This window comes from Peromyscus leucopus, unplaced genomic scaffold, assembly GCF_004664715.2.
Source record: "Peromyscus leucopus breed LL Stock unplaced genomic scaffold, UCI_PerLeu_2.1 scaffold_1728, whole genome shotgun sequence".
Taxonomy (NCBI): domain Eukaryota; kingdom Metazoa; phylum Chordata; class Mammalia; order Rodentia; family Cricetidae; genus Peromyscus; species Peromyscus leucopus.
Window position 1 is genome coordinate 1 of NW_023504917.1, and position 18,266 is coordinate 18,266.

The 18,266-nt window shown below is 50.0% G+C and overlaps 2 long non-coding RNA genes and 9 other non-coding genes across 11 annotated transcripts; all 11 read right to left on the reverse strand.

The window, feature by feature from the left end:
* Positions 1-7: 7 nt before the first annotated feature.
* LOC114689384 lies at positions 8-8,891 on the reverse strand. Its single transcript, XR_003733893.1, has 10 exons — positions 8,784-8,891; positions 7,369-7,492; positions 6,941-6,988; positions 5,526-5,649; positions 5,098-5,145; positions 3,683-3,806; positions 3,255-3,302; positions 1,840-1,963; positions 1,412-1,459; positions 8-120 (listed from the first exon to the last, which is right to left on the reverse strand). It is a non-coding gene; the product is annotated as an uncharacterized LOC114689384 (long non-coding RNA).
* Positions 1,705-1,783, reverse strand: LOC114689386. Its single transcript, XR_003733895.1, has one exon. It is a non-coding gene; the product is annotated as a small nucleolar RNA SNORD115 (small nucleolar RNA).
* LOC114689391 lies at positions 3,548-3,626 on the reverse strand. Its single transcript, XR_003733900.1, has one exon. It is a non-coding gene; the product is annotated as a small nucleolar RNA SNORD115 (small nucleolar RNA).
* LOC114689392 lies at positions 5,391-5,469 on the reverse strand. Its single transcript, XR_003733901.1, has one exon. It is a non-coding gene; the product is annotated as a small nucleolar RNA SNORD115 (small nucleolar RNA).
* On the reverse strand, positions 7,234-7,312 carry LOC114689393. The gene has a single exon (XR_003733902.1). It is a non-coding gene; the product is annotated as a small nucleolar RNA SNORD115 (small nucleolar RNA).
* A 3,752-nt stretch (positions 8,892-12,643) lies between the features above and the next one.
* LOC114689385 lies at positions 12,644-18,091 on the reverse strand. Its single transcript, XR_003733894.2, has 5 exons — positions 18,014-18,091; positions 17,587-17,634; positions 13,865-13,986; positions 13,301-13,421; positions 12,644-12,922 (listed from the first exon to the last, which is right to left on the reverse strand). It is a non-coding gene; the product is annotated as an uncharacterized LOC114689385 (long non-coding RNA).
* LOC114689394 lies at positions 13,167-13,245 on the reverse strand. Its single transcript, XR_003733903.1, has one exon. It is a non-coding gene; the product is annotated as a small nucleolar RNA SNORD115 (small nucleolar RNA).
* Positions 13,731-13,808, reverse strand: LOC114689389. Its single transcript, XR_003733898.1, has one exon. It is a non-coding gene; the product is annotated as a small nucleolar RNA SNORD115 (small nucleolar RNA).
* Positions 15,523-15,601, reverse strand: LOC114689387. Its single transcript, XR_003733896.1, has one exon. It is a non-coding gene; the product is annotated as a small nucleolar RNA SNORD115 (small nucleolar RNA).
* Positions 16,083-16,160, reverse strand: LOC114689388. Its single transcript, XR_003733897.1, has one exon. It is a non-coding gene; the product is annotated as a small nucleolar RNA SNORD115 (small nucleolar RNA).
* LOC114689390 lies at positions 17,879-17,958 on the reverse strand. The gene has a single exon (XR_003733899.1). It is a non-coding gene; the product is annotated as a small nucleolar RNA SNORD115 (small nucleolar RNA).
* Positions 18,092-18,266: the final 175 nt, after the last annotated feature.

Consider the following 18,266-nt stretch of genomic DNA (forward strand, 5'->3'; position numbering starts at 1 on the left):
CTGCTCAGTGCTGATGAGGGCCTTGGCTGTGAGAAGGTTAGGTCCAAAGGACAGCTCGGCCTGGTGAACTCTGCTTCAAGGGATGCAGCAGAATGAGATCTCTTCTTCCTAAGGGCACCTCTTTGGGAGGAAGAAAGGGGAGGATGTCAGGGCACTCTTGAGATGGGCCACTGATGACACTGCACGGTCGGAGGGATTATGGGACCATGGTCTGAACCCATAACAAGGTTTAGTAAATCTCTGGCCCTTGGAACATCAAAGAGCGACTCCTGCCACACAGGAAGGGATCAGTGTCTATCCGGCTTGCCCAAATTTTAACTTGAGTTTTTCAGAAAGGGCACCTTTCCCCTCGTGCTCTGACTTTGAGACTTAGACTGATGACAATTGTCAAGGCACTGTACAGAGCTAATTACAACTTTTTTCCTTGGGATTCCTGCCTTGGCCGCACCAAGTCAGAGACCTGTCAGCAGTTCTCTGTGGTAGAGCACCATATGTATGTATATATAATGGCTGGTGCCCACAGACAAATCAATCCATAAAAAAATCCAATCTATCCAGCGCGTCATTCGCTGGTCCCCAGCCTGTGTCACATGCCTGGTCTACACCCCAGGGGAAAAATCCACATCACAGTGGTCACAGAAGTGTGTTTTCAGAGCTTTGTCGGATATGTATGGATGGAGCTGAAATTCGTTGGGAACGCCTATGGTTGGGAGGCTCTGAAAAGAGTGAGGGCTCTTGGCCTCGTGGCCAGGAAGAGTTTGCCTTCCCTGAAACACAATCTCGCCTTGGCAGCTGGGGAATGGTGCATGGGAGGTCAATCAAGTTGCCTCTCTAAGTCACATGGGGAGGGAACGCTTTGTGGGTCCAATCCAGCAGTAGAATGTTCCAGATGTCTCTAAGTGCGGTATGCCCTAGAAGTTGGCGGGGTTCTGCGGGAGCCCTAGGGTGTGTCAGATGGCCCTTCCTGAGAGCCCCTTCGTGAAGGACGTGGGTCTCATGCCTTGTGTCACAATGTGACCTGGAAGGTCTTTCCCTGCCCATCCCAATCTGTTTGGGAGGTCCAAAGACAAAACTAGGCTGGGGGTGGGGTTCAAGTGAAGGCTAACTTGTACTATCCCCGTGCCATGACCCAGAGAAGCCCTGGGCCTCCTGACTCCACCTATGGGTGTTGCACGGCAGTCCCTGATCAGTGGCTCCTGTCCAATTCCTTTGGAATTGTCCAGGACAGTGTATACATTTGGAATTGCCACTCGGCACCCACAGGTTGGAGGGGAGAAGTTTGGCGCCGTCAGGCCAGAGCCTGGAGGCCTTGCTTCCAAGGTGGAAAGGTTCTGGGTGTGTCAGAGGCCTTAGAAGGCGAGGGCACATGATGTTTAGAGATCCCAGCCCTTGGTTTGCTGTTTCCAATTACCTGAAATGTGCCAGGATGCTGCGGGCTCTGAAACGGCATCCCGGGTCACTGAAAGACAGCAGAAGAGGCGGGGACATGAGCAGCGTGTTGGCCGCTAAAGCCTTGCCCGAGGCTAGAGAGTCACACGAGGTGCTTTGGAATGGAGCCCTGAGGGCTCTCCTAGGTATGTGCACCTGGATAGCTTGGATTCCCCAGGAGGGGAAAACAGGGCTTCGGGAAGCAGGGCCTGCCAATTGGGCCTCAAGGAAGCCACAAGGCGACCAGGCACCTGTTTCTCCCCTGCCCTGCAGCCTGGGCCTCAGCGTAATCCTATTGAGCATGATTTTTATGTCATCATCTCTCTTCGTGACATAGGTTTGTCATCATAGACCCAGGTCTCCGGAGAGCACAGCTACACATGCGTTTAGGACACAAACAACATTGCTTACCAGGGCTGCCAGTGCTGATGAGGGCCTTGGCTGTGAGAAGGTTAGGTCCAAAGGACAGCTCGGCCTGGTGAACTCTGCTTCAAGGGATGCAGCAGAATGAGATCTCTTCTTCCTAAGGGCACCTCTTTGGGAGGAAGAAAGGGGAGGATGTCAGGGCACTCTTGAGATGGGCCACTGATGACACTGCACGGTCGGAGGGATTATGGGACCATGGTCTGAACCCATAACAAGGTTTAGTAAATCTCTGGCCCTTGGAACATCAAAGAGCGACTCCTGCCACACAGGAAGGGATCAGTGTCTATCCGGCTTGCCCAAATTTTAACTTGAGTTTTTCAGAAAGGGCACCTTTCCCCTCGTGCTCTGACTTTGAGACTTAGACTGATGACAATTGTCAAGGCACTGTACAGAGCTAATTACAACTTTTTTCCTTGGGATTCCTGCCTTGGCCGCACCAAGTCAGAGACCTGTCAGCAGTTCTCTGTGGTAGAGCACCATATGTATGTATATATAATGGCTGGTGCCCACAGACAAATCAATCCATAAAAAAATCCAATCTATCCAGCGCGTCATTCGCTGGTCCCCAGCCTGTGTCACATGCCTGGTCTACACCCCAGGGGAAAAATCCACATCACAGTGGTCACAGAAGTGTGTTTTCAGAGCTTTGTCGGATATGTATGGATGGAGCTGAAATTCGTTGGGAACGCCTATGGTTGGGAGGCTCTGAAAAGAGTGAGGGCTCTTGGCCTCGTGGCCAGGAAGAGTTTGCCTTCCCTGAAACACAATCTCGCCTTGGCAGCTGGGGAATGGTGCATGGGAGGTCAATCAAGTTGCCTCTCTAAGTCACATGGGGAGGGAACGCTTTGTGGGTCCAATCCAGCAGTAGAATGTTCCAGATGTCTCTAAGTGCGGTATGCCCTAGAAGTTGGCGGGGTTCTGCGGGAGCCCTAGGGTGTGTCAGATGGCCCTTCCTGAGAGCCCCTTCGTGAAGGACGTGGGTCTCATGCCTTGTGTCACAATGTGACCTGGAAGGTCTTTCCCTGCCCATCCCAATCTGTTTGGGAGGTCCAAAGACAAAACTAGGCTGGGGGTGGGGTTCAAGTGAAGGCTAACTTGTACTATCCCCGTGCCATGACCCAGAGAAGCCCTGGGCCTCCTGACTCCACCTATGGGTGTTGCACGGCAGTCCCTGATCAGTGGCTCCTGTCCAATTCCTTTGGAATTGTCCAGGACAGTGTATACATTTGGAATTGCCACTCGGCACCCACAGGTTGGAGGGGAGAAGTTTGGCGCCGTCAGGCCAGAGCCTGGAGGCCTTGCTTCCAAGGTGGAAAGGTTCTGGGTGTGTCAGAGGCCTTAGAAGGCGAGGGCACATGATGTTTAGAGATCCCAGCCCTTGGTTTGCTGTTTCCAATTACCTGAAATGTGCCAGGATGCTGCGGGCTCTGAAACGGCATCCCGGGTCACTGAAAGACAGCAGAAGAGGCGGGGACATGAGCAGCGTGTTGGCCGCTAAAGCCTTGCCCGAGGCTAGAGAGTCACACGAGGTGCTTTGGAATGGAGCCCTGAGGGCTCTCCTAGGTATGTGCACCTGGATAGCTTGGATTCCCCAGGAGGGGAAAACAGGGCTTCGGGAAGCAGGGCCTGCCAATTGGGCCTCAAGGAAGCCACAAGGCGACCAGGCACCTGTTTCTCCCCTGCCCTGCAGCCTGGGCCTCAGCGTAATCCTATTGAGCATGATTTTTATGTCATCATCTCTCTTCGTGACATAGGTTTGTCATCATAGACCCAGGTCTCCGGAGAGCACAGCTACACATGCGTTTAGGACACAAACAACATTGCTTACCAGGGCTGCCAGTGCTGATGAGGGCCTTGGCTGTGAGAAGGTTAGGTCCAAAGGACAGCTCGGCCTGGTGAACTCTGCTTCAAGGGATGCAGCAGAATGAGATCTCTTCTTCCTAAGGGCACCTCTTTGGGAGGAAGAAAGGGGAGGATGTCAGGGCACTCTTGAGATGGGCCACTGATGACACTGCACGGTCGGAGGGATTATGGGACCATGGTCTGAACCCATAACAAGGTTTAGTAAATCTCTGGCCCTTGGAACATCAAAGAGCGACTCCTGCCACACAGGAAGGGATCAGTGTCTATCCGGCTTGCCCAAATTTTAACTTGAGTTTTTCAGAAAGGGCACCTTTCCCCTCGTGCTCTGACTTTGAGACTTAGACTGATGACAATTGTCAAGGCACTGTACAGAGCTAATTACAACTTTTTTCCTTGGGATTCCTGCCTTGGCCGCACCAAGTCAGAGACCTGTCAGCAGTTCTCTGTGGTAGAGCACCATATGTATGTATATATAATGGCTGGTGCCCACAGACAAATCAATCCATAAAAAAATCCAATCTATCCAGCGCGTCATTCGCTGGTCCCCAGCCTGTGTCACATGCCTGGTCTACACCCCAGGGGAAAAATCCACATCACAGTGGTCACAGAAGTGTGTTTTCAGAGCTTTGTCGGATATGTATGGATGGAGCTGAAATTCGTTGGGAACGCCTATGGTTGGGAGGCTCTGAAAAGAGTGAGGGCTCTTGGCCTCGTGGCCAGGAAGAGTTTGCCTTCCCTGAAACACAATCTCGCCTTGGCAGCTGGGGAATGGTGCATGGGAGGTCAATCAAGTTGCCTCTCTAAGTCACATGGGGAGGGAACGCTTTGTGGGTCCAATCCAGCAGTAGAATGTTCCAGATGTCTCTAAGTGCGGTATGCCCTAGAAGTTGGCGGGGTTCTGCGGGAGCCCTAGGGTGTGTCAGATGGCCCTTCCTGAGAGCCCCTTCGTGAAGGACGTGGGTCTCATGCCTTGTGTCACAATGTGACCTGGAAGGTCTTTCCCTGCCCATCCCAATCTGTTTGGGAGGTCCAAAGACAAAACTAGGCTGGGGGTGGGGTTCAAGTGAAGGCTAACTTGTACTATCCCCGTGCCATGACCCAGAGAAGCCCTGGGCCTCCTGACTCCACCTATGGGTGTTGCACGGCAGTCCCTGATCAGTGGCTCCTGTCCAATTCCTTTGGAATTGTCCAGGACAGTGTATACATTTGGAATTGCCACTCGGCACCCACAGGTTGGAGGGGAGAAGTTTGGCGCCGTCAGGCCAGAGCCTGGAGGCCTTGCTTCCAAGGTGGAAAGGTTCTGGGTGTGTCAGAGGCCTTAGAAGGCGAGGGCACATGATGTTTAGAGATCCCAGCCCTTGGTTTGCTGTTTCCAATTACCTGAAATGTGCCAGGATGCTGCGGGCTCTGAAACGGCATCCCGGGTCACTGAAAGACAGCAGAAGAGGCGGGGACATGAGCAGCGTGTTGGCCGCTAAAGCCTTGCCCGAGGCTAGAGAGTCACACGAGGTGCTTTGGAATGGAGCCCTGAGGGCTCTCCTAGGTATGTGCACCTGGATAGCTTGGATTCCCCAGGAGGGGAAAACAGGGCTTCGGGAAGCAGGGCCTGCCAATTGGGCCTCAAGGAAGCCACAAGGCGACCAGGCACCTGTTTCTCCCCTGCCCTGCAGCCTGGGCCTCAGCGTAATCCTATTGAGCATGATTTTTATGTCATCATCTCTCTTCGTGACATAGGTTTGTCATCATAGACCCAGGTCTCCGGAGAGCACAGCTACACATGCGTTTAGGACACAAACAACATTGCTTACCAGGGCTGCCAGTGCTGATGAGGGCCTTGGCTGTGAGAAGGTTAGGTCCAAAGGACAGCTCGGCCTGGTGAACTCTGCTTCAAGGGATGCAGCAGAATGAGATCTCTTCTTCCTAAGGGCACCTCTTTGGGAGGAAGAAAGGGGAGGATGTCAGGGCACTCTTGAGATGGGCCACTGATGACACTGCACGGTCGGAGGGATTATGGGACCATGGTCTGAACCCATAACAAGGTTTAGTAAATCTCTGGCCCTTGGAACATCAAAGAGCGACTCCTGCCACACAGGAAGGGATCAGTGTCTATCCGGCTTGCCCAAATTTTAACTTGAGTTTTTCAGAAAGGGCACCTTTCCCCTCGTGCTCTGACTTTGAGACTTAGACTGATGACAATTGTCAAGGCACTGTACAGAGCTAATTACAACTTTTTTCCTTGGGATTCCTGCCTTGGCCGCACCAAGTCAGAGACCTGTCAGCAGTTCTCTGTGGTAGAGCACCATATGTATGTATATATAATGGCTGGTGCCCACAGACAAATCAATCCATAAAAAAATCCAATCTATCCAGCGCGTCATTCGCTGGTCCCCAGCCTGTGTCACATGCCTGGTCTACACCCCAGGGGAAAAATCCACATCACAGTGGTCACAGAAGTGTGTTTTCAGAGCTTTGTCGGATATGTATGGATGGAGCTGAAATTCGTTGGGAACGCCTATGGTTGGGAGGCTCTGAAAAGAGTGAGGGCTCTTGGCCTCGTGGCCAGGAAGAGTTTGCCTTCCCTGAAACACAATCTCGCCTTGGCAGCTGGGGAATGGTGCATGGGAGGTCAATCAAGTTGCCTCTCTAAGTCACATGGGGAGGGAACGCTTTGTGGGTCCAATCCAGCAGTAGAATGTTCCAGATGTCTCTAAGTGCGGTATGCCCTAGAAGTTGGCGGGGTTCTGCGGGAGCCCTAGGGTGTGTCAGATGGCCCTTCCTGAGAGCCCCTTCGTGAAGGACGTGGGTCTCATGCCTTGTGTCACAATGTGACCTGGAAGGTCTTTCCCTGCCCATCCCAATCTGTTTGGGAGGTCCAAAGACAAAACTAGGCTGGGGGTGGGGTTCAAGTGAAGGCTAACTTGTACTATCCCCGTGCCATGACCCAGAGAAGCCCTGGGCCTCCTGACTCCACCTATGGGTGTTGCACGGCAGTCCCTGATCAGTGGCTCCTGTCCAATTCCTTTGGAATTGTCCAGGACAGTGTATACATTTGGAATTGCCACTCGGCACCCACAGGTTGGAGGGGAGAAGTTTGGCGCCGTCAGGCCAGAGCCTGGAGGCCTTGCTTCCAAGGTGGAAAGGTTCTGGGTGTGTCAGAGGCCTTAGAAGGCGAGGGCACATGATGTTTAGAGATCCCAGCCCTTGGTTTGCTGTTTCCAATTACCTGAAATGTGCCAGGATGCTGCGGGCTCTGAAACGGCATCCCGGGTCACTGAAAGACAGCAGAAGAGGCGGGGACATGAGCAGCGTGTTGGCCGCTAAAGCCTTGCCCGAGGCTAGAGAGTCACACGAGGTGCTTTGGAATGGAGCCCTGAGGGCTCTCCTAGGTATGTGCACCTGGATAGCTTGGATTCCCCAGGAGGGGAAAACAGGGCTTCGGGAAGCAGGGCCTGCCAATTGGGCCTCAAGGAAGCCACAAGGCGACCAGGCACCTGTTTCTCCCCTGCCCTGCAGCCTGGGCCTCAGCGTAATCCTATTGAGCATGATTTTTATGTCATCATCTCTCTTCGTGACATAGGTTTGTCATCATAGACCCAGGTCTCCGGAGAGCACAGCTACACATGCGTTTAGGACACAAACAACATTGCTTACCAGGGCTGCCAGTGCTGATGAGGGCCTTGGCTGTGAGAAGGTTAGGTCCAAAGGACAGCTCGGCCTGGTGAACTCTGCTTCAAGGGATGCAGCAGAATGAGATCTCTTCTTCCTAAGGGCACCTCTTTGGGAGGAAGAAAGGGGAGGATGTCAGGGCACTCTTGAGATGGGCCACTGATGACACTGCACGGTCGGAGGGATTATGGGACCATGGTCTGAACCCATAACAAGGTTTAGTAAATCTCTGGCCCTTGGAACATCAAAGAGCGACTCCTGCCACACAGGAAGGGATCAGTGTCTATCCGGCTTGCCCAAATTTTAACTTGAGTTTTTCAGAAAGGGCACCTTTCCCCTCGTGCTCTGACTTTGAGACTTAGACTGATGACAATTGTCAAGGCACTGTACAGAGCTAATTACAACTTTTTTCCTTGGGATTCCTGCCTTGGCCGCACCAAGTCAGAGACCTGTCAGCAGTTCTCTGTGGTAGAGCACCATATGTATGTATATATAATGGCTGGTGCCCACAGACAAATCAATCCATAAAAAAATCCAATCTATCCAGCGCGTCATTCGCTGGTCCCCAGCCTGTGTCACATGCCTGGTCTACACCCCAGGGGAAAAATCCACATCACAGTGGTCACAGAAGTGTGTTTTCAGAGCTTTGTCGGATATGTATGGATGGAGCTGAAATTCGTTGGGAACGCCTATGGTTGGGAGGCTCTGAAAAGAGTGAGGGCTCTTGGCCTCGTGGCCAGGAAGAGTTTGCCTTCCCTGAAACACAATCTCGCCTTGGCAGCTGGGGAATGGTGCATGGGAGGTCAATCAAGTTGCCTCTCTAAGTCACATGGGGAGGGAACGCTTTGTGGGTCCAATCCAGCAGTAGAATGTTCCAGATGTCTCTAAGTGCGGTATGCCCTAGAAGTTGGCGGGGTTCTGCGGGAGCCCTAGGGTGTGTCAGATGGCCCTTCCTGAGAGCCCCTTCGTGAAGGACGTGGGTCTCATGCCTTGTGTCACAATGTGACCTGGAAGGTCTTTCCCTGCCCATCCCAATCTGTTTGGGAGGTCCAAAGACAAAACTAGGCTGGGGGTGGGGTTCAAGTGAAGGCTAACTTGTACTATCCCCGTGCCATGACCCAGAGAAGCCCTGGGCCTCCTGACTCCACCTATGGGTGTTGCACGGCAGTCCCTGATCAGTGGCTCCTGTCCAATTCCTTTGGAATTGTCCAGGACAGTGTATACATTTGGAATTGCCACTCGGCACCCACAGGTTGGAGGGGAGAAGTTTGGCGCCGTCAGGCCAGAGCCTGGAGGCCTTGCTTCCAAGGTGGAAAGGTTCTGGGTGTGTCAGAGGCCTTAGAAGGCGAGGGCACATGATGTTTAGAGATCCCAGCCCTTGGTTTGCTGTTTCCAATTACCTGAAATGTGCCAGGATGCTGCGGGCTCTGAAACGGCATCCCGGGTCACTGAAAGACAGCAGAAGAGGCGGGGACATGAGCAGCGTGTTGGCCGCTAAAGCCTTGCCCGAGGCTAGAGAGTCACACGAGGTGCTTTGGAATGGAGCCCTGAGGGCTCTCCTAGGTATGTGCACCTGGAATACTTGGCCCCACCTAGTCAGAGACCTTTCAGCAGTTTCTCTGTTGTAGAGCACCATATATATGTATATATAATGTAAGCCTTCCTGTAAGCCCCTTCATGAAGGACCTGAGTCTCATGCCTTGTGTCACAATGTGACTTGTAGGTCTTTCCCTGCCCATCCCAATCTGTTTGGAAGTCCAAAGACAAAACTAGGCTGGGCGTGGGTCAACTGATGGCTAACTTGTACTCATCCAAGACCATGACCAGAGAAGCCCTGGGCGTCGTGACTGCACCTATAGATTTCCATGAAGCAGAAATTCATTGCAAAAACATACTGTTGAGAGTGTCTGAAAAAAATCAAGCCTCATGGCCATGAGCCCAGGAAGAGAACGCCTGCCCTGAAACACAATCCATATTGGCTGCTGTGGCCTTTCACCTGGGAGGTCAATCAGTGTATTCACAAGTCATATTTGTAGGGAATGTCTTGGTGGCACTGAGGAGCGATGGAATGTTCAAAATGTCCTTCTGTCCAATGTGCCCAAGAAGTAGCTAGGGTGTAGCATTATGGGAAGGTTATGCCAGATGACTCCTCATGAAAGCCCTTGCAGCAAGGCTGTGGCTCTCAAGCCTTCTGTGACAATTGGGACCTTGAAGGTCTTTCCCCTGCTCATTCTATTTCAGGATGGGAGAGGCGCTAGGATAAATCTAGGCCAGTAGGAAAAGTGAAGTGGTAAGTTTTTCTATAGGTGTAGCATGAAACAGAGAAGCTCTGAGCCTCCTGACTTCACCTATGGGCATTTCCCTCCTTCCCCCCCCCCCCCGCATCAGTGTCTCCTGTCCAATTCCCTTGGAATTGATCCATGGACTATATAGGGTGTGCCTATGCGCAATTTGCCCATTTCTGCACGACCAAAGGCACTTGATAGTGTGGGTCCATGGTAATCCCCCTACTGCGTACATATACTGCACCCAATGTGTACATCTTCTTGTTATTAAGTTGTAAGATTATGATTGCCAGTACATAAATTTAAAGTTGCCCAGGAGAGCTCTCCATGTAGAACTATTCAGTATGTGCAGTCATCGTGAAGGCATGCCCGGTTGTGGCTACTGAAAGCCAAACAGTAAAGAGGCTGGCTGATGACATGCGTGGATTAGGCGACTTTAACCTGCTTCGAATCGCATAAGCAGCTTTCACCGAAGGTCTTTGGAATGAGAGATCCCAAGGGCTCCTCTAAGCCTACTGTGCATCTCATGGTGAGGGTTTGGATTCTGCCATAGGAGAGGCTGAACACAAAGCTTCGGGAAGCAGGCCTGCCAATTGCCTTCAAGCATTGGTTCCAGAGGCTGTACCACGAGCATCCTGTTTACTGCCCATGCAATGCAAGCATGGGTCAGGCTTTAATCCCTATCCGCTGGCCAGTCTGTCATGCAGTCTCTCTTCAGTAGAAGCAAAAAGTTGTATAATAAGTGGCTGGTCTCAGAGACTCGAGCAACTATCATCCATGGCGTCATTCCTAGATCAGCATGTGTGCAATGCTGGCTTCACCAGGCTATTCAGTGGTCACATCGAAGTGTTTTTTGTTTGATATGTTTGGTCAATATGGCAGTGGTGTCGGACGCTATGTGAAGCTCTATCTTGGATCGAAAGGACATCTTACCTCTAGAAGGCTTTGCCTTTGAAACAGATATGCTGGCAGCTGAAGGGCACTGGAGGCACCGTTGCTAGCTATGTCTGAGGGAACTTATTGGGAACCAGGCTGAGATGTGAAGATAGCTGTTGGCTTGTTCTGTCTCTTTAAATTAGACGACAGACAGGAAGTAGGGATCTGATTTGGGGAGGCTGGGGACACCGCAGTGCGGAAGGGTGAGATTTTGGCTCTGAGCTCTGACCTCTCGGCTTTCTCTTTCGCATTGTTTCTGTGTTTCTTACTTTAATAAGAAGGTTGGTTACATTCAATATCTGGCGCCCAACGTGGGGCTAAAGAAAAAAAGGGCTAAGAAAAAAGGGAAGAAAAAAAAAGGGACTAAAGAAAAGGACAAATGAACAGGGATAGAAGGTCGGTGTTATGAAAAAAAAATATACTGAAAGACAAAGTCCCTTAACAAGAGGCGCTCCAATAATGTGTTATCTGAGAAGAATCCTCAGCGTAGTGGTAAAGAGGATTCAGAACTCAACACACGGAGCGGTGAATGTCGGTAAGTTCTCCAGGAATGGTGATGTCGGTAAACGCCCCACAGTTCCTAATTCTCTCTCTCAAATGAGCGGCAGCCACCGGTTTGAGTTACTGTCGGGTTCCTAGTGTGTGTGCTCGACCTGCAGTATGGCGGAATGAGGCCTCTGCAAGTGGCACATTAAGCTGCGTGGTGGATTTAGCCTTTGCTAGTTACAAAACAAAAAAAGTTTCTGGGCTACACGCTGCTTGGATAAAAGCACAGACCCATGATGGCTCCCAGAGGCTGGTGGAAAACGTACCACCGGCCATGTTAGGAAGCTGAAGGGGGCGGAGCCAGCAGCCACAGAGCTGTTTCCAGGCTTAGAAGGCCTACAGTTTAAAGCAAAACGTTTGCAATAAGACAGATTCAGATGGAACAAGATTTTAAATGATTTACAATGTGTGGTAAAAATGTACATAGGCTTGGAAGAGAGAGGAAAAGGACATAGACAGTTATATAAAGAAATAGAAAGTTTAAAAAAATAAAGTCTTTAAAGAGAAAGTAAAAGTAATATAAAAAATAAGCCATGTAAAGATGGATATCACACAGAGAGTTTGGATTATATTGTCTTTGGATTTTTAACTGCAGAAAAACATTTGATCGTAAAAGATGTTGAGTTAAACCAATATGTATATATTAAGATACTTTGACTTTAAAATTTGGATATAAGGATGTGTTACTTTGGAAAGGAGACTCTGCTTTTGTTTTCACAGAAAGCCAGAGGCTATGGCTTTGTTCCAGATTAAGATACATCAGGTTTGACCAGCCAAGACACCTGAAAGGTCTCTGATGACACCATGGTCCAGATGATTCAACATCCAGAATTGTTTCAAGGCAACTGGCTCAGACGATACAGCCTCACGGACTACTCCATGATCTAAAATTTTTCTTTGCGTCCCATAAGATACAGCGCCCCCTCCAGCAGGAAGTAGTTAAGAGAAACTACGCCCAAATTCCCAATTATACCAAGCTGGCTTTGGAGATGTGTAAAAGTTAAAATCTTCCTTTTTAAAAAAAAAGATAAGGGGAAGTGCTGTGGGATGTTCTGTATGTCCTGTAGGAGCCCTTCTTGGTTCCTTGTGGCATTACCCAGCAGGTCGTATAGAGGATGATTAGGACCATGGGCCTGAGTGCAGGTGTTTGAGATGGTCTGCACTTGGCTGTGCTGGGGATGGTCTGTATGTCAAGTGTTCTGATTGGTTAATAAATAAAACCTGATCAGTCATGGCTAGGCAGGAAAGATAGGCGGGACTAGCAGAGAGGAGAAATAAAAGGACAAAGGCAGAAAGAGATGCTGCAGCCACCGCAATGACCAGAGACGATGCGGCCGCCGCCATGACAAGAAGCATGTGAAGTTGCCGGTAAGCCACCAGGAACGTGGCAAGGCATAGATAAAAAGAAATGGTTAATCTAAGATAAAGGAACAGTTAGCAAGAAGCCTGCCACGGCCATACAGTTTGAAAGCAATATAAGTGTCTGTGTTTACTTGGTTGGGTCTGAGCGGCTGTGGGACTGGCGGGTGGCAGAGGTTTGTCCTGACTGTGGGAAAGGGAGGAAGACTCGAGCTACAGCCTGAGGTGTAGAATATTGCCACAATTAGGCCAGAGCCTGGAGTCTGTGCTCCTAATGTGGAAATTTTCTCGGGGTGTCAGAGGATTAAGAAGGGGAATGCACAGGACCATACAGATCCCAGCCCTTGGGCTTATTCTTCACTTACCTGACACGTACCAGGATGCTTCACGCTCTGACACAAAATCTCAGGTCACTGAAAGACATGAGAGGAAACAGGCACCTGAGCAGTGTGTCGGCAACTAAAAGCTTGTACAAGAATAGAGAGTCACAAGACGTGCTTTGAAGGGAGGCCTCAGGGCTCTCCTAGATATGTGCCACTGGAAAGCATAGGATTCCCAGGTGGGGATTATGGGCTTAGGGAGAGCTGGACCTCTGAATTGGGCCTCACAGAAGCCACAAGCAGATGAGGCACCCCTTTCACCCCTGCCTTACAGCCTGGGCCTCAGCGTCATTCTATTGAGCATGATTTTTATGTCACCATCTCTCTTCATGACATAGGTTTGTCATCATAGACCCAGATCTCCAGAGAGCACAGCTACACATGCATTTGTCACAAACCAACATTGCTTACCAGACTTGTCTGCGCTGATGTAGGTTTTGGCCATGAGAATGTAAGACCAAAACTACAGCCCATTCTGGACAAATCTGCTTCAAAGATCCCGCAGAATAGAGTCTCCCCTTCAGAAGAGCACCTGGTGTGGAGAACGAAAGGGGAGTGTGTCAGGGAACTCTTGAGATGGGCCTTTGTTGACACAGCATGGTCTCTGGGATGTGACCCCGGTGAGAAGGCAGTGTTTTGGCAACCTAACCTTGTCCAAGAGTAGAGAGTCACTAAATGTGCTATGAAGGGAGGCCTCAGGTCCCTCCTAGGTATGTGCCACCGGACAGCATAGGATTCCCCAGGTGGGGAATCAGGGCTGAGGGAGAGACAGACCTCTGAACTGAGCCTCAAGGAAGCACAAGCACATAAGGTACCTCTTTTCTCCCCTGCCCTGCAGTCTGGGCCTCAGCGCATTCAATTGAGCATGGTTTGTATGTCACCATCTCTCTTCATGACATAGGTTTGTCATCATAGACCCAGGTCTCCAGGGAGCACAGCTACATATGCGTTTGGGACACAAGCAACATTGCCTACCAGGGCAGACTGCACTGATGACGGCCTTGGCCATGAGCAGTTGAAACTGAAGGTACAGCCATTTCTTGTCAAATCTGCTTCAAGGGATTCAGCAGAATGAAATCTGCTCTAAACGGTACGTTCTGTGGAGAAAGAGAGGGAGGATGTCAGGTCACTCTTGAGATGAGCCCTTGATGACACTGTGGAAAATGACCATGGTCTGAAGGCATGCCAAGCATCAGTAAATCTTGCCCTTGCAAAGTCAAGTACATGAAGAGCCCTGCAAAGAGTAAGAGATGGATGGATTCCTTTCAATCCTGCCCATAATTTTCAGTGTTTCAGTAAAGGCACCTTTCTCCTCATGTGCTGACTGTTACCATGAAACTCTTGACAATTGTCAAGACACTATGCAGGGATCATTTAACCTTTGTTTCTTGTGATTCCTGCATTGGCCCACCTAGGCAGGGACCTGTCCTCAATTCTCCGTGGTAGAGCCCTATCTCTATAAAGCCTAGACTCACAGACAAATCGCTACATAAAAGTCCATTCTCCCAAGGCTGTCATTTGCTGCTTTCCCAGCCCATAACACTTTGCTGCTCTACACCCCGGGTGGGGTGCCGCATCACAGTGGTCAGCAAAAATCTGTTCTTACAACTTTATAGATTATCCATGAAGCAGAAATTCATTGCAAAACATACTGTTGAGAGAGTCTGAAAAAAATCAAGCCTCATGGCCATGAGCCCAGGAAGAGAACGTCTGCCCTGAAACACAATCCCATATTGGCTGCTGTGGCCTTTCACCTGGGAGGTCAATCAGTGGATTCACAAGTCATATGGGTAGGGAATGTCTTGGTGGCACTGAGGAGCGATGGAATGTTCAAAATGTCCTTCTGCCCAATGTGCCCAAGAAGTAGCTAGGGTGTAGCATTATGGGAAGGTTATGCCAGATGGCTCCTCATGAAAGCCCTTGCAGCAAGGCTGTGGCTCTCAAGCCTTCTGTGACAATGGGACCTTGAAGTCTTCCCCTGCTCATTCTATTCAGGATGGGAGGCGCTAGGATAAATCTAGGCCAGTAGGAAAAGTGAAGTGTAAGTTTTTCTATAGGTGTAGCATGAAACAGAGAAGCTCTGAGCCTCCTGACTTCACCTATGGGCATTTCCTCCTTCCCCCCATCAGTGCTCCTGTCCAATTCCCTTGGAATTGACCAGGACAGGGTGTGCATGGAATTGCCATTCTGCACCCAAAGGCCTGAGGTGTAGAATATTGCCACAATTAGGACAGAGCCTGGAGGCTGTGCTCCTATGTGGAAATTTTCTCGGGGTGTCAGAGGATTAAGAAGGGGAATGCACAGGACCATACAGATCCCAGCCTTGGCTTATTCTTCACTTACCTGACACGTACCAGGATGCTTTACGCTCTGACACAAATCTCAGTCACTGAAAGACATGAGAGGAAACAGGCACCTGAGCAGTTGTGTCGGCAACTAAAAGCTTGTACAAGAATAGAGAGTCACAAGACGTGCTTTGAAGGGAGGCCTCAGGCTCTCCTAGATATGTGCCACTGGAAAGCATAGGATTCCCAGGTGGGGATTATGGGCTTAGGGAGAGCTGGACCTCTGAATTGGGCTTCACAGAAGCCACAAGCAGATGAGGCACCCCTTTCACCCCTGCCTTACAGCCTGGGCCTCAGCGTCATTCTATTGAGCATGATTTTTATGTCACCATCTCTCTTCATGACATAGGTTTGTCATCATAGACCCAGATCTCCAGAGAGCACAGCTACACATGCATTTGTCACAAACCAACATTGCTTACCAGACTTGTCTGCGCTGATGTGGCTTTGCCATGAGAATTTAAGACCAAAACTACAGCCCATTCTGGACAAATCTGCTTCAAAGATCCCGCAGGAATAGAGTCTCCCTTCAGAAGAGCACCTGGTGTGGAGAACGAAAGGGGAGTGTGTCAGGGAACTCTTGAGATGGGCCTTTGTTGACACAGCATGGTCTCTGGGATGTGACCCCGGTGTGAAGGCAGTGTTTTGGCAACCTAACCTTGTCCAAGAGTAGAGAGTCACTAAATGTGCTATGAAGGGAGGCCTCAGGTCCCTCCTAGGTATGTGCCACCAGACAGCATAGGATTCCCCAGGTGGGGAATCAGGGCTGAGGGAGAGACAGACCTCTGAACTGAGCCTCAAGGAAGCACAAGCACATAAGGTACCTCTTTCTCCCTGCCCTGCAGTCTGGGCCTCAGCGCATTCTATTGAGCATGGTTTGTATGTCACCATCTCTCTTCATGACATAGGTTTGTCATCATAGACCCAGTCTCCAGGGAGAACAGCTACATATGCATTTGGGACACAAGCAACATTGCCTACCAGGGAAGACTGCACTGATGACGGCCTTGGCCATGAGCAGTTGAAAACTGAAGTACAGCCATTTCTTGACAAATCTGCTTCAAGGGATTCAGCAGAATGAAATCTGCTCAAAAACAGTACGTTCTGTGGAGAAAGAGAGGGAGGATGTCAGGTCACTCTTGAGATGAGCCCTTGATGACACTGTGGAAAATGACCATGATCTGAAGGCATGCCTAGCATCAGTAAATCTTGCCCTTGCAAAGTCAAGTACATGAAGAGCCCTGCAAAGAGTAAGAGATGGATGGATTCCTTTCGATCCTGCCCATGAATTTCAGTGTTTCAGTAAAGGCACCTTTCTCCTCATGTGCTGACTGTTACCATGAAACTCTTGACAATTGTCAAGACACTATGCAGGGATCATTTAACCTTTGTTTCTTGTGATTCCTGCATTGGCCCCACCTAGGCAGAGACCTGTCTCATTCTCCGTGGTAGAGCCCTATCTCTATAAAGCCTAGACTCACAGACAATCGCTACATAAAAGTCCATTCTCCCAAGGTGTCATTTGCTGCTTTCCAGCCCATATCACTTTCCTGCTCTACACCCGGGTGGGGTGCCGCATCACAGTTGTCAGCAAAATCTGTTCTTACAACTTTATAGATTATCCATGAAGCAGAAATTCATTGCAAAAACATACTGTTGAGAGAGTCTGAAAAAAATCAAGCCTCATGGCCATGAGCCCAGGAAGAAACGCGCTGCCCTGAAACACAATCCCATATTGGCTGCTGTGGCCTTTCACCTGGGAGGTCAATCAGTGGATTCACAAGTCATATGGGCAGGGAATGTCTGGTGGCACTGAGGAGCGATGGAATGTTCAAAATGTCCTTCTGCCCAATGTGCCCAAGAAGTAGCTAGGGTGTAGCATTATGGGAAGGTAATGTCAGATGGCTCCTCATGAAAGCCTTGCAGCAAGGCTGTGGCTCTTAAGCCTTCTGTGACAATGGGACCTTGAAGGTCTTCCCTGCTCATTCTATTCAGGATGGGAGGCTCTAGGATAAATCTAGGCCAGTAGGAAAAAGTGAAGTGTAAGTTTTTCTATAGGTGTAGCATGAAACAGAGAAGCTCTGAGCCTCCTGACTTCACCTATGGGCATTTCCCTCCTCCCCCCCCCAACAGTGTCTCCTGTCCAATTCCCTTGGAATTGACCAGGACAGGGTGTACATGGAATTGCCATTCTGGCACCCAAAAGGCCTGAGGTCTAGAATATTTCCACAATTAGGCCAGAGCATGGAGGCTGTGCTCCTAAAGTGGAAATTTTCTCTGGGTGTCAGAGATTAGAACGGGAATGCACAGGACCATAACAGATCCCAGCCCTTGGCTTATTCTTCCACTTACCTGACACGTACCAGGATGCTTCACGCTCTGACACAAAATCTCAGGTCACTGAAAGACATGAAGAGGAACAGGCACCTGAGCAGTGTGTCGGCAACTAAAAGCTTGTACAAGAATAGAGAGTCACAAGACGTGCTTTGAAGGGAGGCTCAGGGCTCTCCTAGATATGTGCCACTGGAAAGCTAGGATCCCCAAAGGTGGGGATTATGGGCTTAGGGAGAGCTGGACCTCTGAATTGGGCCTCAAGAAGCGCACAAGCAGATGAGGCACCCCTTTCACTCCTGCCCTTCAGCCTGGGCCTCAGCGTCATTCTATTAGCATGATTTTTATGTCACCATCTCTCTTCAATGACATAGGTTTGGTCATCATAGACCCAGATCTCAGAGAGCAACAGCTACACATGCATTTGTACAAACCAACATTGCTTTACCAGACATGTCTGCGCTGATGTGGGCTTTGGCCATGAGATTTAAGAATAAAACTACAGCCCATTCTGACAAAATCTGCTTAAAGACCGCAGAATAGAGTCTCCCTTCAGAAGAGAACCTGGTGTGAGAACGAAAAGGGGAGCTGTGTCAGGGAACTCTTGAGATGGGCTTTGTTGACACAGCATGGTCTCTGGATGTGACCTCGGTGTGAGGCAGTGTTTTGGCAACCTAAACCTGTCCAAGAGTAGAGAGTCC